A 16477-nucleotide genomic window follows, 5' to 3' on the forward strand; every position below is an offset into this window, starting at 1 on the left:
CTCTCAAGGATATGTAATGAGACATCTGAAAGGTTGATTTTAAGGCAAAACCAGCCGTTTGCTCCACTAGTTAATCCCTACTTAGTAGTCTCACCACATTATGAAACTTATCCTATGGATTTGATTCCAAGTGGCCTTCGTCATGGAAGACTATATAAATGGTGCATGAGAGCCATGCGCTCGGCATGGATGATGCCCCAGTTGCACAAGCACAGGGTGGCCAGAAGAGGTTATTGAGAGCTATGCATTAGTTGATTATTTCGAAAAAGTTGATATTTCTTAAGAAAGAAAAATTAGAATGATTGGCATTTCATTTACAAAAAATTACTTTGAAGAGACTTGCACAGAAATTCATGTGGTTCCTTATATAATAACTTACAAGTTTCAAAATTAAATTTTGATATCTTCATCAGCCTTGTATGTATCTCACCATCCATATTGTTGCTCTTCTCCTTGCCATGTTTTTTTTTTTTTTTTTTTTTTTCCAAAGATCATTAGTATTTTCAGTGGCATTTTAAATCTGGTTGTAGATTCACAATTGCCCACGATGGGAGGTAATCTTTTTGGAAGTAGCAAATAAATGAATGAAGTCAGCAGCCACACATGAAACCATGCTGTCCAATCCTTGCCTCCCCAACCAAATCGTGTCACGAAACCTTATTTCGCAGTCTAGTTCTGATGCCAAGTCACCTTCAGCACTCCATTTGGCACCTTGACACTGTTGACCCATCCCTACACTTGAAGGTCTCTTCAACCCATCGACTTGACCTGGCTAGCATGTTTATCATCACATAATTTAATATAAACCAGCGAGTCCAACTAGATTAAAAGGAAGCTATATTCTAAAGATCTATAAAACCCAAAGACTATCGGGCGTTTAGAGCATTTGATATGGTTTTATATCATTGTCAAAAGACATTTCAACTTCCCTACAAATTGAGATAGGTTTTGGCATTTGGTGTGGATGTCAAATCCATATCAGTAACCAAATTGAAATATGTTTTGGCTTAAAGCTTGCCGAATAATATCAATCATGCACTTAGAAAATTTCTTTAATAGCTGAACACATTTATCCGTTTGTCAGCAATGATGTGATGATAGGCTCAAAGACAGGAACTCAGAGTAGTGTCATCCACATAGCAATGGGTCAATAATGTAGTGGACGTTTTAGATGTCACCTTCATAGGCTTAATTGTCATCTAGATGAGCTGAGAAGGCCAATGAATACCATTAAAACAATAGAAAGGTCAAGAGCTGAAGAGCATCATATTGGCTGCCAAGAGATTTTGACCTATAACTTATAGGTGCAATCAAAATAAGTTGACAATATCTATCATTTTCTAGATAAGCACTGCATGGTTTGATTGTTCTCTATTCATAGTCAAGTTGGATTTGATGCCATGACATTACAGCAGTGCATGCTCTTGCCAACCACCTAATAACGTTATGGGTGTAAAAATATATTGACGATAGAATTGACTTCCAGCCAAGCCTCAAGTTGGATTTGATGCCATGACATTGCAGCAGTGTATGCTCTTGTCAACCACCTAATAACGTTGTGGGTGTAAAAATATATTAACGATAGAATTGACTACTAGACAAGCCCTAGAACGTTTGATTACTTCCACTTTTGATTGCTAGATATGGTAAGATTTAGTTGCTACCATGACATTAGAGTTACATATAATATAGTCAACCATGAAATGATGTAACATAGTATTACACTGAATCTTTTAAACGAGGGGGCAAGATCAAATGTTATCATGTGAAACTGAAATATGCAACCACCTTACATGTTGCACCCGAAAATAGGGTAGCTCCCTTTCAATTGTTGGTTTTGATGTTCTATTATTATATCATGGTTTTAGTATTATGTTATTTCTGCCCTCCTTATTTTTACCACAGCACCTTTAATCAAGAAGGAGTCCGTATACGAATAGAAGAAGCATACCACAATCTTATAAGTATCCCCTACGCGAGATATTGTCCTCTCTGATCTATAGGCCTCATGATTTTATCTCTCTGAATTTCGATCCAAAAATGCTTCACATGGAACGGGTGATCCCTTTCCTATATAAGTGAGAGTTCTCCTTCACTTTCAACCACCGTCCCTCCTACGCCAAGTACCAATTATCATATATGAACACGATGTTTATGTTTTTTCCCTTTAGCTTACAATCATGTTTATTTCCTGTAGGAAATGGACCATCAGTAACTTGATTTTCTTTGTCCTGTGTTCTAAGAGTCAAAAGGAAAAATCTCTAAACGATATGCCATTAGATTCTCGCATGGCCAAATTCATTGCCTCACAATGTTTGCTTTTAGTCCTGCCATTTTCATGTGACGGCATGATGTGGCCCTTTCTTTTTGATGAAAAGTAGCCCTTGCTCCTTGAAACATGCTAGTTGTAGTTTTTCGAGACTGGAAAATTGCTAGACGTGATCTTTGCCTTGCAACATTCAAACTAGATAGTTTGCTAGAAGGGAATGATTAATTATATCAAATGACAGAGTTATTGAGAAAGAAAGAGAGGGGTGTTTGCAATCAGTACTGGAGGAATGCTTTTCAATCAAAACTCTCCACTTAAAGTGCGCTTTGGTGAGAGCAGTATTACGTTTGGTGATCCTTCAGGAAGTCCTCATGTTAAAAATCTCAAAGGAGAAGGAAGGAGAGAGAGAGAGAGACTGATGGGAGTAAAAGTGCAGATAACCAACACTCCATAGCGCTACTCAAAAACAGTGGTTTCCTGATCAAGGAATTTCATCTTGGATTATTGAATCTTAAAAGAAAATTGAAATATCATAATCATCTAAATATTGAATTTTAGTACTTATATTCAGAAATAAAATTTTGAGTGTGAGATGCATAGGACTCGTGAGAAGAAAAGATACACAGAAGGTCATGGAAAAAAATAAAAAGAAAGAAAGAAAAGAGTTGCAGATTATAAGAGATGTCTTAAGATTGGGACTCTGAAGTTCGTGTTATGTATTGAAATAGATTTTGCAATTTGAGAGCTTCCCTGATTAAACTAGTTTTTAAGCTTCAAACGAGTCCATCACTATTGCACACACATATAAGGTTTACCATTGGATTCAAACAGGCCCTTAATTAAGCACCACGTACCTCAACCACCCAAAACTTACATTGTTGTTCATCATAATAAGTACTCTTTCATGTTTCACCCTTTTTTTTTTTTCCTTCAAAAGCAAAGAGTGAGGGGAGCAGCATGCCATTTTAAATGTTCCTCTGCTAGGTTTATAGAATAATAAGGTGGTTCCCTTATCTGAGCTTCATAGTTTTTGGCAATCATTAGCCTCGGAGACAGAGAATACAGGAGCAAGTTACTTGAGGTAACAAATAAGGTAGATTAAGTTTTATTCTCCGTGTTGGTATTTTGCATGTGTTTAGAAGTCGAAGAAAATTCTTTGTACACCAAATCTGATAAAAAAAAGATACACCATCCCACCTAATTAGGCTACGTAGCCATCATTTTTCAATATATATTTAATCTCTATAATTTTATTTTTTCATTTGAAATTTTGAATGACGAAAATACTTCTCCTCTTTCAAAAAAAATTATGATATCTTGTAACCATATTATGATATTCTGCGATCAAATTATGACTTTCCGTAAAATATACCATAATTTTGTCATAAAATGTCATAAAGAATAGAAGGATATTTTTATTATTTAAAAAATTTATAAATTTTTAATGATAAAAATATCTTTCTCTTTTTATGATTTTTGAAAAATAATTATGACATTCTGTGCAAGAAATCATAATTTAACCGCAGAATGTCATAATTTTTTTAAAAAAAGAGATATTTTTATTATTTAAAATTTTAAATAAAAAAATAGAACTGCACGTATTAAATGTGTATTAGAAAGTGATGGCTACGTGATCCAATCAAATAATACGATGTAATTTTTTTACACTAAATGTGGTATACAAAAAATTTCTCTAGAAGCCAATCAGACTATTAATTGGCTAGCTAAAGTAGTCTTGTATCACAAACATGAGATTTGGGCTGAGAACTACCCTGAAGCTACCATAGAGCTGGTTCATATAGATTGATCTAATATTTTGTCTTTGAGGAATGTTAATACTAATTTGGCAAAGCCTTTGACGGCACAAAAAATAAAAAGATTACATGACAAAAGAAGATGCAAATCAATTTTTGCCTTCCTTTCCCAACTTTTTTGTATATTTCCATATAATTTATTAAGAATTTCAATCGTCCTCCTGTCTAGTTTTCTATATGTGGGCTGGGCCATTGCGTTGATGAGTTGCCACCAAAAAGAATTATCTCACTTTTGAGTTGGTCCTTAATTCCTGCTGAGAGATGAAAATGAATCAGGATAATATCTGTTTGAATCTACTTTCATATCCAAATATATTTAAATATAGATAAAAATTTAAGCATCTAACTAATATCTGTATGCGCATCCATATAAGTTAAAAAAAAACAGACATGGATATGAATAGATAACTATCTAATCCATATCCGAATAATTGATTTTATTTGTAGTCCTATTTAATTTTATATAGCACTCTAAAATTTTTAAAGATTAATATGCTACTAACTTGATTTATCATTTATTTAGTAATATATTTGATTTTGTGGTCATAAAGTTTAATCATTTAATTTATATCATATATTTAGTAGTTAATTTACATCCGTATCCATTTAAAATAAATATAAATATAAATTTTTATATCTAACTAATATTTATATCTATATCTATATTTATTAAATAAAATAAATATAGATATAAATATATTAGTATCTGACTCATATTTGATCTATTTTTTAACCTTATTCTTGCATCTTGTAGCTGGGCTGCTATGATGTGCAATCTTGATTGGATTTCTCCTAGCTTCGGCTCTGTGCCTTGATTATTGGGCTGGTTGCCTTAGTCTTTCTTAATTTGGCCTCAGTTCCTTGTTACCGGCATCCTATAACGTTACTTAGAGACAGATATTGAAGGGAGAGTTTAGTTGATCATAATACCTTTGGATCGTGGAAATCTTTCAAAAAAAGATATCATAATTATCTTTTCGAAGAAATGTTGTATCTTTATTATTCAATATTATAATAGGTAAAGAGCAAGAAGAAAAAAGAAAATAGCTAAAACTACAATATAAATATGGTTCGATCTATTGACCTAAATCCATGAATAAAGATGACGTAGAAGTTCTAATATAGAAAATTAAAAATTATAGAGTATAATATTTCCTCTCAAATCATAGTCCATGGTATATCCAATTTCTAGAATACCCAACTCTCCTCTTCTTTTAGGATTACAAGGATTATATGATAGAGTACATCGATTTGGATTCGAATTGGTATTCTAAAATAATAAGGTTAGAGCCCAATCCATGATGGCATTGCCCTATGTACTTGACTAACAAACCATATAACCCATATAAAATGTACATAGCATCCTAAGAGGGATATTTCTGTCTCTGTTTCATTGACTTCCCTCGCTCTGCTCCAAGAACATTACAAAAAACTTAAGACATACTCAATATCTAGAAATTAAAATATTGCATGTACAATACATACGATAGAAAATGAAGGACGTTACGGAAAGTTATAGTTAGAGATGAATCACAGAAGAAGTCTTACTCAATAGAACTCATTTTATGCATAAAAGAACTTGGAAAATAAAATAAAAGTTGTCAATGCAAGTGATGCCTAGCAAATATGGATTCTAAAGTTTGTCTTGTATGCTAGGATATACTCTGCAGTTTGAGACTCCTGATCAAATAGAATCATAATGCACCAAATGAAACTATAATTCTCAAATATCAAAAGAGCTATCACAGTTATCTATCGAATCTAATACATGAAAGAAGAGTTTAGAACTCTCTCATGGCAATATATGTCGCTATTTTTATAAAGCTACGTGCACATGAGTAAAAGAAAAGATAGACTCCTGCTTTTTTTTTTAATGGCTTTCATCAATTAGAATGTTATATGGAAAGGAAAAAAGTGCATTGGCCATTTAATTCTATAGAATTATAATGCACAAAGGACGCAAAAAAGAATGGTTGGAATGTTACATGAAAGGAAAAAAAAAAAAAAAAGGCACATTAGCCATTCAATTCTGCTTCACTATAGTATATAGTGAGGAATCAAAAAAGAAAAGGAAAGGTGAGAAATACAAAAAGAACAGTAAAAGGTATACTACCCATTTATGTAATGAAAACAAACTCTATTGGATAGTGGTTCCATCAGCTCAGTCGATGATATTGGTTCCATCAACTCCATCAGCATGTGATGCTTGGCTGGCTGTTAGAGACAAATGCCATCTTAATATTTTTTTGGTTGTTTTGTACTATGTTATTGCCCATATCATCCTCCAATTTAGCAAACTATTAAATCAACAAGATAGAAACTCTCCTTACCTATTTAAGAGATAAGAGATTTAGTTTTATAGAAAAAAGGATATTCAGCATTAAGAGGACACTATGAAATGGAAAAGGTTTACATTGATGGAGAGAGAAGGTACGGACTGAATGGATCCTATCTAGGTCTAATTAAACTTTTTCTATATTTAAGAATATAGAACCATAGTTCACAGTCATCATGTTAAGAAGAGCTGTTCGGAGAGGGTAGGATTTTGTTTTTATTTGTTCGTCTCTCATTAGCATGTCAGGAGGTTGCCACCAAACATCTAGTGGCCTTTTAATCCTTTAGAGTAGCATACAAGAAAAAATTTCTCATAAGTGGGTACAGAGATATATCATGTGAGAGAATGATTTAGGATAGTTGCTGCCATAGACATGGCAGCCTTCCATCTCTATTTTGTTGACCATCAAAAAGAAACTGAAAGAGAATTGACCGAGAAAAAAAATTGAGGGTTGCTGCTATGGATATAGTAGCCTTTCGCTCTCAAGAATGAGAGTGTCGCTGTGGATACAGCATGCTTTTATTCTGATTTAGGGATTCAGAATAAAGAGGGAAAAGAACTATAGTGAAAGAAGGAAAAACAATAGTGTTAGGGATTGGATAGAAAGGATAAACAATGCTGGTGAATTTGGCAATAGGTTACCGAATTGGGAGGAAAAAATGGTTAATGGGTTAATATTGATGGTTTGGGTTAGTGGGTTGATGGATCTGGGTAGATGGGTTTTGGATATGGATTAGCAGGTTAACAAGTAAATAAAATAAGTTTGGGTTAGTGGGTTATTGGGTGTGGTTGTGGGTTGGCGGTTATTGGATTGTGGGTTATAGGCTTAGGTAGGGTTAGGATTAAGGGTCATATTAGGATTAGGGCTAAAGATTAGGGTTAAGGTTGTAGAGAATGGTACAATGAAAGAGATGAAAAAAAAATGAGATAAAGGAAAAAAAATGAAGGAAGAGGTAGGTCGATGGATTATATTAGGAAGAGAAGAAAGAAAAAATTAAAGGGTTAGGACTCCAATTAGAGTTAGAGTTAAGAGTTTGTAGTGGGAGAAAGAAGAGAAAAATAAAAAATAGAAATATGAGACGCAAATCGGAAAGTAAAATCAAAAAAAGAAAAAAGAGTCAAAAAAGCATACCTTAGAGGGGATTGAGAGTTGGCATGGCGTAAGCCATCGACTTTGAAAGAAATCAGTAAGAGGCAGCCGACTAGCATAAAAAGAGAAAAAATAAAATTTGTGATGGAGGAAATAAAGAAAAAGAAGAAAAAATAAAATATAAGAGGAAGTAAATAGAAAAGTGGAATCGAAAAGAAAAATAAGAGTTAGAGAAATTTAGCTTGAGAGCATGAATAATAGGCATGATGTAGACCGTCAATCAAGAGGTGTTGGACCGGCATGACCAAATACGATGGGGTGGAGGGGACCTAAAAATAGGTGGAAAGCTTAGAAGAAAGAGAGGGAGATGGGATCTAAAGAGAGGTGGTGGAGTTAGGGTTAATGCATAGGGGGAAGGAGGAGGAGAGATGGAAGACCGAATTGGGCTGGGGTGGAGAATGGGATGGAGGTGGGGTTAAGAAAATAGCGAGTCATCGGGCAAATAAGAGAGAAGGAAATAAGAGGAGGAAAGGATGAACCAGTGAAGGAAAGGAGGGGAGGGGGTTGGAAAAGAAGAAGGAAGCAATAGTAAGAGAGAGATAAGAGAGAGTCCGTGAAGAAATAAATGATTAGGATTTTTTTGAAATAAGATAAGTTCATATAAAGAGAAATATGAGGACATTTGTATAAAAAAAATTATTTGCTTTTCATACAGATGTCTCCATATTCTTTTATGAGGTCAACCGCATAAAAGGATTGCGAGGATAACCACATAAAAGGAATATTTTGCTTATTATGTGGCTGGCCTAATATTTTCCAATATAAGGGTAGCTGCATATAACTAGATTTACTTTCTTATATAACTAGATTTACTTTATTATTCTAAAAATTGCTTGATAACATTTTATATATTTTTTATGTTCCCTATGTTAAATGTCATCTAATTGAAAAAAAATATTTGTTCATTGATATTATGGTGCTAATTTAAAGTTAATCAAAATTTATAGGTATTGATTTAGTCATGATTTTATTAAAGATTAAATCGATTGCTCGATTTAATTTTCTATAGATATTTTGAAATTATAATTGAACTTGATACCACGGCAAGCATTGTTTGCCAATAGTCTATGAATTTTTTCCATTTGTTATGATTAATTTTATTTGGTTTGAGAAAATCAGATAAAATATGCTATTATAATACTAATTTGACAACTTATTGTAACTGCAGAAATAAATCTAATTAAATTTTTTTCAAAAATTATGCTGCAAGAAATTACTGCTAAGTTAGGGGTCATGCCACCGGACTATAGTTTAAAGATTCAAGATTGCGGTTTGCTGAAAACCTACGTAGAAATTGCTCTGGAACCAAGTTAGGGCACAAATGCTTTTATTTTACCCATCTTTTTTTACTACTATTTTATTTTAATAGTAGAGACTTCGGTATTGCACTGCTTCTATTTTGCTTTAGTGGCGTGAACTGGTATTTGCATGGATTCATTTTCCCTCTTCTGCTTTCTATCATCTTCTTCTACGAGCTTTTATGATGAGTAAAACAATATTAGTATTGTACATTTTTTCCAACTAACAAAAAAAAATATAATATTTAAGATATTTTTTAGCTATTCAAGGCGAACCTGCTACAGAGCCTATCGCTAGCACACATAAATTCACACCTGTATGCCCTTGAGCACCACCATCATATCTCACCCACCCCCACCTTAATTTGTTGCCTCCACTATTGCAGCACTATTATCACCATCATCATCCACATCTAACTCTCATGAATGCCATCAATGATTCACGATCAAAATCATTGCTTCATCGATCCCATCATGTTTGGCACCGATCCCCCCCCCCACTATGACACGTGGCGGTCATTAGCATTAATTCCATATGAAATGAGAGTAACAAGCCATGAACTAACTATACCTACCTGCCTGTCTCCTTAAAATATGACAGGCGTGATAAGTTGTTGGCACGCGGGGGGAGAATGTGAGGTCCCTGGTAAAGTAAGAGGTGATTAGCATCCAGTGTTTTCCTTTTTTTTTTTTTTTTTTTTCCTTTTTTTGGTAAAAGCAATTAAAAATTTGATAGGGATGTGGTCTACAGATACAAGAATATTGGAGTGCTTCACCTAATTAATTTAAAAAAAAATTATTTATCAAAATAATCTAATTTTTAATTTATTTATCAGATTGATGCAAATAGGATCAAACGTCATTTTGAATGGCGTTTTATGATGGCCACGTCATCCACCTTTTTCCCCATTTTTCACGTAGACGAGGAAAAAAAATCGTCAAATCAAATAATATTTTTTAAAATACCATTTGAAATGACGTTTTTGAAAACACCATTTGAAATGACGTTTTTGAAAACGCCATTCTAAATGGCATTTTTGAAAACGTCATTCCAAATGACGTTTTAAAAAACGCCATTTCATTTGACGATTTTAATTTTTTCTCAAAAAAAAATAAAAATAAAATAAAAATTATAATTATAATTTTAAATTTATAAAAAAATTATAATTTTGATTAAAATAAAATTTATCATTTCAAATTAGTATCCCCATTTCAAATTATTTTTTAAAAAATATCTGAAAAAAATTGATGTAAAAAAAAATAAAAAATATCATAAAAAAGAATTGAAAAAAAATAAAAATTATAATTTTAAATTTTAAGAAAATAAAAATTTTAATTTTAATTTAAATAAAAATCATCATTTCAAATTACAATCTCCTTTTCAAATTAATTTTTTTTAAAAAATATCATAAAAATAATAAAAAAAGAGAAAAACATGAGAAAAAATAAAAATTATAATTTTGAAAAAATTTTAAAAAATAAAAATTCTAATTTTAATTCAAATAAAAAATATCATTTTAAATTATTTTCTCCATTTAAAATTAATTTTTAAAAAAAATATCACAAAAAAATCTTAAAAAAATAAAAAATACCATAAAAAATAAAAAATTGAAAAAAAATAAAAATTATAATTTTGAATTTAAAAAATAAAAATTTTTATTTTAATTCAAATAAAAAATATCATTTCAAATTACTTTTTCCATTTCCAATTAATTTGCTTAAAAAAATATGTCAGAGAAATAAAAAAGTAAAAAGTACCATAAAAAAGCAAAAAATTTAAAAAAATGAGAAAAAAATAAAAATTATAATTTTAAATTTAAAAATATAAAATTTTTAATTTTAGTTAAAATAAAAAAAATCATTTCAAATTACTTTCTCCATTTTAAATTAATTTTTTTAAAAAATATTTCAAACAAAGAAGAAAAAAATACCTAAAAAAATATCATAAAAATAAAAAAAATGATAAAAGTAGAAAATAATTATAATTATAATTTTAAATTATAAAAAAAATAAAATATTAATTTGAATTCAAAAAAATAAAAGAAATAAAAAATGCAATAAAAAAGTGATAAAAAAGGGAAAAAATGAGAAAAAAATAAAAATTGTAAATCAAAATTTTTAAAAAAATAAAAATTTTAACTTTAACTCAAATAACAAATATCATTTCAAATTATTTTCTCCATTTTAAATTATTTTTTAAAAAAAATATCTGAAAAAAAAAATTAGTGTAAAAAAATAAAAAATATCATTAAAAAAAAGGGAAAAGAATTGAATTGAAAAGAATAGAAATTTTAATTTTAATTCAAAAATAAAAAATTATAATTTTGAATTTAAAAAAATAAAAATTCTAATTATAATTCAAATAAAAAATATCATTTCAAATTACTAAATTAATTTAAATTTAATTTTTAAAAAATATTCCAGATAAAGGAAAAAAATACCAAAAAAGATAAAAATGGGAGAAAATTAAAATTAAAATTTTTGAATTATAAAAATTTTAATTTAAATTCAAAAAAAATGCCATAAAAGAAGTGAATAAAAGGGAAAAAATGGTAAAAAATAAAAATTATAAGTATAAATTTAAAAAAAAATTAACTTTAATTCAAATAAAAATTTTTCATTTCAAATTACTATCTCCATTTTAAATTAATTTTTTTATTAAAAAATCACATAAAAATAACTAAAAAAATTAAAAATATCATAAAAAAAAATTAAAAAATTAAAAAAAAATATCAAAAGAAATGACGTTTTTGAAAATATCAAAGGGAATGGCATTTTTAAAACGCCATCCCTTTTGACGTTTTTGAACCATAAAATCCAAAAAAAAATCCTCTCTCCCTTTTCTCCCTCTTCTTCGATATTTCTCTGGTATTTTCTCCTCTCCGACGGCACGGTGGCGAGCTTCCGACGGCGGTGAGCTCCCTCCTCTCTCTTTCCTCTTCCTCTCTCTCTCTCTTCTCTCCTTCTTCCTCTCTCTCTCTCCCTCTTTTTCCTTGGCCCGCCGGCGATAGACGGCCGGTTGGTCCGTCTGTGGGTCACCGACGGCCGCCCCGCCCCTCCCCTTCCCTTGGCCTGCCCCCTCTCTCTTTCCTCTTCCTCTCTCTCTCCCTCTTCTCTCCCTCTTCCTCTCTCTCTCTCCCTCTTTTTTCTTGGCCCATCGGTGACAGACAGCCGGCGGCAGGCCCGTGCGCCCCCCCTCGGTTGGTCTGCCGGTGGGCCGCCGGTGGCCGCCCCGCCCCTCCCCTTCCCTTGGCTGGCCCCCTCTATTTTTCCTCTTCCTCTCTCTCTCCCTCTTCTCTCCCTCTTCCTCTCCCTCTCCCTCTTTTTCCTTAGCCCGCCGGCGACAGATGGTCGGCGGCGAGCCCGCATGCCCCCCCGATTGGTCCATCGGTGGGCCGTCGGCGGCTGCCCCGCCCCTCCCCTTCCCTTGGCCGGCCCCCTCTCTTTTTCCTCTTCCTCTTTCTCTCCCTCTTCCTCTCTCTCTCTCCCTCTTTTTCCTTGGCCCACCGACGACAGACGACCGGCAGCGGGCCCGTGCGCCCCCCTAGTTGGTCTGCCGGTGGGCCACCGGCGGCCACCCCGCCCCTCCCCTTCCCTTGGCCGGCCCCCCTCCCTCTTCCTTCTCTCTTCCTCTCTCTCTCTCCCTCTTCCTTCTCTCTTCCTCTCTCTCTCCTTCTTTTTCCTTGGCGACAGCCGACCAGCGGTCCCCTTCCCTTAGCCGGCAGCCACCCCGCCCCGCCCCTCCCCTTCCCTTGGCCGGCCGCCCCGCCCCATCCCCACCCGTGGCAGCCCCTCCCCGACGGCAGCCCCGCGGTGGTGGGCCCCCGGCAGCCCCTCGCGGAGGGCCCCCGGTAATGGGCCGCGGCAGGCCCTAGTGGCAGTCCCGCGGCGGTCCTCCGGTGGCGGGCCCGTGCGGCCCTGTAGCGCCCTTCTATTTCGATCTTTTTATTTTTTATTTTTATCTCATTATTTTTTATTTTTTATTTTTATCTCATTAAATTCAGATTTATTTTAAAATTCGATTTGATCCTAATTTAAAAATTTTAAAATATATTACATTTCATGAAAACGTAGACCTGTCAGTTGATCAATGTAGGATATTCTATGATATCCATATAAAATATATATTTGATTATATATTTTTATACAGATACCGTAAAATATATACATTGATTAATTGATTGTCCAGTTTGGACAGTTTGAGAATTGCATTTAATTCTATAGGTAATTATATTATTCGAATGATATACGGAGGATTTGAGAGAAATTTCGGACAGTATTTTTCTTTAGTTCTCCTCACACATTTTCAATCGTGTGGGGAGAACTAAAGAAAAATACTGCCGAAATTTTTTTCGATTCCTTTTGCGTATCGTTTGATTAATGTAATTAACCTATAAAATTAATACAATTTTTGAATGGGATAGGATCTATCTGTACCTATTTATTGATGATATGATGTATTTATCATGTAAATCTTTTGAAACAATAAAATAATTAGTAATACTAAATTTTTTGATTTTAATTTTATCATAGGTTTCTCTGAGAAAATGGCCAGTACTCGAGTTCGCGTACTATTATATTATGATGGCATGATGCAGAATGACGAAATTGGTGTGCAGTATAGTCACCCTGCAAATCGGATGATTAGAGTATCTTCATCATTATCACGTCAAGAATTATTGGATCATTTATACAGCAATATTCCTGTAGACAAAGAAAAATATGAAATAAAATTAAAATAAAAATCTCTTAATCTATCGGGACAGTTAATGCAGAGCAAGTATATCTTAGTTTCAATTGATGATGATGAAGATGTCGAAAAAATGCTGACCTTTTCTTTGAAATATTCAGAATATCGATTTTTAGAATTATATATTGAAAAGGAAGATGTATCGAGCTTTGGATACTATAATCGGCTTTTAACTCAAGTGGATAATAATGTTGGGCTTTCCTCACCTTTCGTAACTCCTATGGTGCAAACCAATAGTGTTGAGGCCATATTTGCAGAACAACATTCTACTACTGCCGATCCTAATTGTCTAATTATTCAGAGTTCTATGGTGACTTCTCCTGTGTCTTCTGCTATGGTGACTTCTCCTTTGCTAGAAGTAGTGGTAAGTAGGGAGACGACACTCATATAGGGAACGATGACTGGATAGTTGATGGAATAAATTTTGATAATTTAGGCTTTGAGTCAGATGAAAGTAGAGATGAAGCTATTGGATGGATGAGGACAGAGCAGTAATGATGATGATGGTGAAGATGAGAATGATGATAAAGATGTTCAGCCTAATATTAATGTGGGAGAACCTCAACCTCGTTTGCACGAAGCCCCATAATTTTTTAACGATATAAATTTAGATGATGGTGGTTGTGTTAGTGCTGGTCGAAGATTGAACTCTGACTATCAGTTTTAGAACTCCTCGATGACTGAATTTTTTAAAGGTCTAATGTTGAGAGTAAAGATTATGTAAGGAGAGCTGTTGATCTTTATCACATTATGAAGCATCGGACATATAATATAGTTCAATCGTATTCGAAATTATGGTCCGTACGATGCGCATCATCAGATAATGTTCAAAATTATAAATAGAGGCTTCGTGCTGCATTATTGAAAAAATATGGATATTTTCAAATCACAAAATATGAGGGTCCTCATACTTGTTTGTTTACGGGGTTGAGTCGAGACCACAAACATGTCAGTGGAAGGATGATTGGCATACTAGTCTGACATATTGTTGAGAAAGATCTCGGTGTTAAAGTTGAAGCTATTGTGGCAACCATTAATGATCAATTTCAATATACAGTGTCATACAAGAAAGCATGGTGTAGAAAGCAGAAGGCATTGGTTGATATTTATGGAGAATGGGAGCCGTCTTATACTAAATTATCCTATTATATGGCTGCACTTCCACATGCAAATCTCAATATAGTTGTTTCATAAAATTTTTTTCAAACTATGAATTCCAATGTTTGAGTTTTAAATTATATTTTTTGAACTTTCAAACCATCCATCCAGGATTTTACGCACTGTTGTCCTGTAATCAGTATTGATGGCACGCACTTGTATGAAAAGTTTAAAGGTAAGATGTTAATTACAACAGAAATTGATGCAGAGAATGGGATATTTTCATTAGCATATGCAATTGTGGATGAGGAGATGACTGCAAGTTGGAGTTGGTTTCTTTTCTAGCTCAGAACACATATCGTCAAAGATAGAAATGGAATATGCTTAATTTCTGACAGGCATCCAGGTATATTAAATGCCATCGCAGATGAGTCTATTGGATGGAGTCCATCACGTGGCTATCATCGATACTACTTAAGATATATCTACAGTAATTTCAACACTCATTTTAAAAATGTGCAGTTGAAAAGAGCAGTATGGCAAGCAGGAAGCACTCATCAAGTTTGCAAGTTCAACTTTATCATGGGTAGGATCAGAACAGTGAATGAAGAGGCTTGGAGCTAGTTGTTCGAGATAGAAAAGGAGAAGTGGATATTGGCACATGATGATGGCCTGCACTATGGTGTCTTAACTACAAATTTGTCGGAGATTTTTAACAGTATTTTACGAGGAGCTAGAAATGTGTCAATTACAGCTTGTGTTCAAATAATATTTTATCATCTTGTAAAATACTTCAATACGAGGCATGTCCAAGTCTTGAGATATGTAGAGAAAAATCTAAATAATCTTTTTACTCCTCATATTGCAATTAAGATTGCTGAAGATCAAGTTAAAGTTAACCAGCACTGAGTAACAGCAATCAATCTTCAAAGAGACATATATGAAGTACTTACGAGGAGAGCAAGCGTAGGATTACGAGGTAGAGACAATTTTCATACTGTTATTTTAGCTGAAAGAAAATATTCTTGTGGAAAGTAGAGCATGTACAAATATCCATATTCACATATTTTAACTGTGTCAAGAAATTGTTGTACATTTTAGTGATTTTGTGGATGATGCATATATAATTACAGCATATATGAATGCTTGGAGTGGTAACTTTAATCCATTACTACATAAAGATTATTGGATGCATACACGTATGTTCAAATATATTCCTGATCATCATCGTTTGAGACCCAAGCAGAAAGGTAGACCAAATCAACAAGACTATGAAATGAGATGGATGATAGGCAAATAAGAAGTAAGAACCACTGTGGCATTTGTAAGGAACAGGGTCATGACCACCGCCGCTGTCCTAGGATACTTCAACACACTTTAACTTCAAGCAGTGGAAGAAATTAAAGGCTCCGAAGATGTATTTTCATCATTATTTTATGTATTTCTATGAGATTGTATTTGAATATATGTGTTTAATATCCAGAGATGAACTGAATTTTGTGTTTAAGTTGTATTGTGTGACAATATTATGTTTAAAATATATTTCTCATAAAATGAATGGCTATCATATTTCTTATTTTTTAATATACTTGTGATAATATCATTATTTTAGATTTATTAGCGTATTATGACTTACGATCCACGGTATCTCGATCTTCGAGATAGCAGTATTCTTACATTGCAGGAGCACCATCGACCACAGAGTATTTTAGATGGCGGCGTAAGCATTTCAATCCTACTTACTATTTAATTTTTTTTTAAAA

General features: G+C 33.2%; 1 long non-coding RNA gene across 1 annotated transcript; it reads right to left on the reverse strand.

Moving 5' to 3' along the window:
* Positions 1–6039: 6039 nt before the first annotated feature.
* Positions 6040–8101, reverse strand: LOC105060332 (uncharacterized). The gene is made up of 2 exons (XR_834415.4): positions 7551–8101; positions 6040–6297 (listed from the first exon to the last, which is right to left on the reverse strand). It is a non-coding gene; the product is annotated as an uncharacterized lncRNA (long non-coding RNA).
* Positions 8102–16477: the final 8376 nt, after the last annotated feature.

The sequence above is a fragment of the Elaeis guineensis genome, chromosome 2 (genome assembly GCF_000442705.2).
Source record: "Elaeis guineensis isolate ETL-2024a chromosome 2, EG11, whole genome shotgun sequence".
NCBI lineage: Eukaryota > Viridiplantae > Streptophyta > Magnoliopsida > Arecales > Arecaceae > Elaeis > Elaeis guineensis.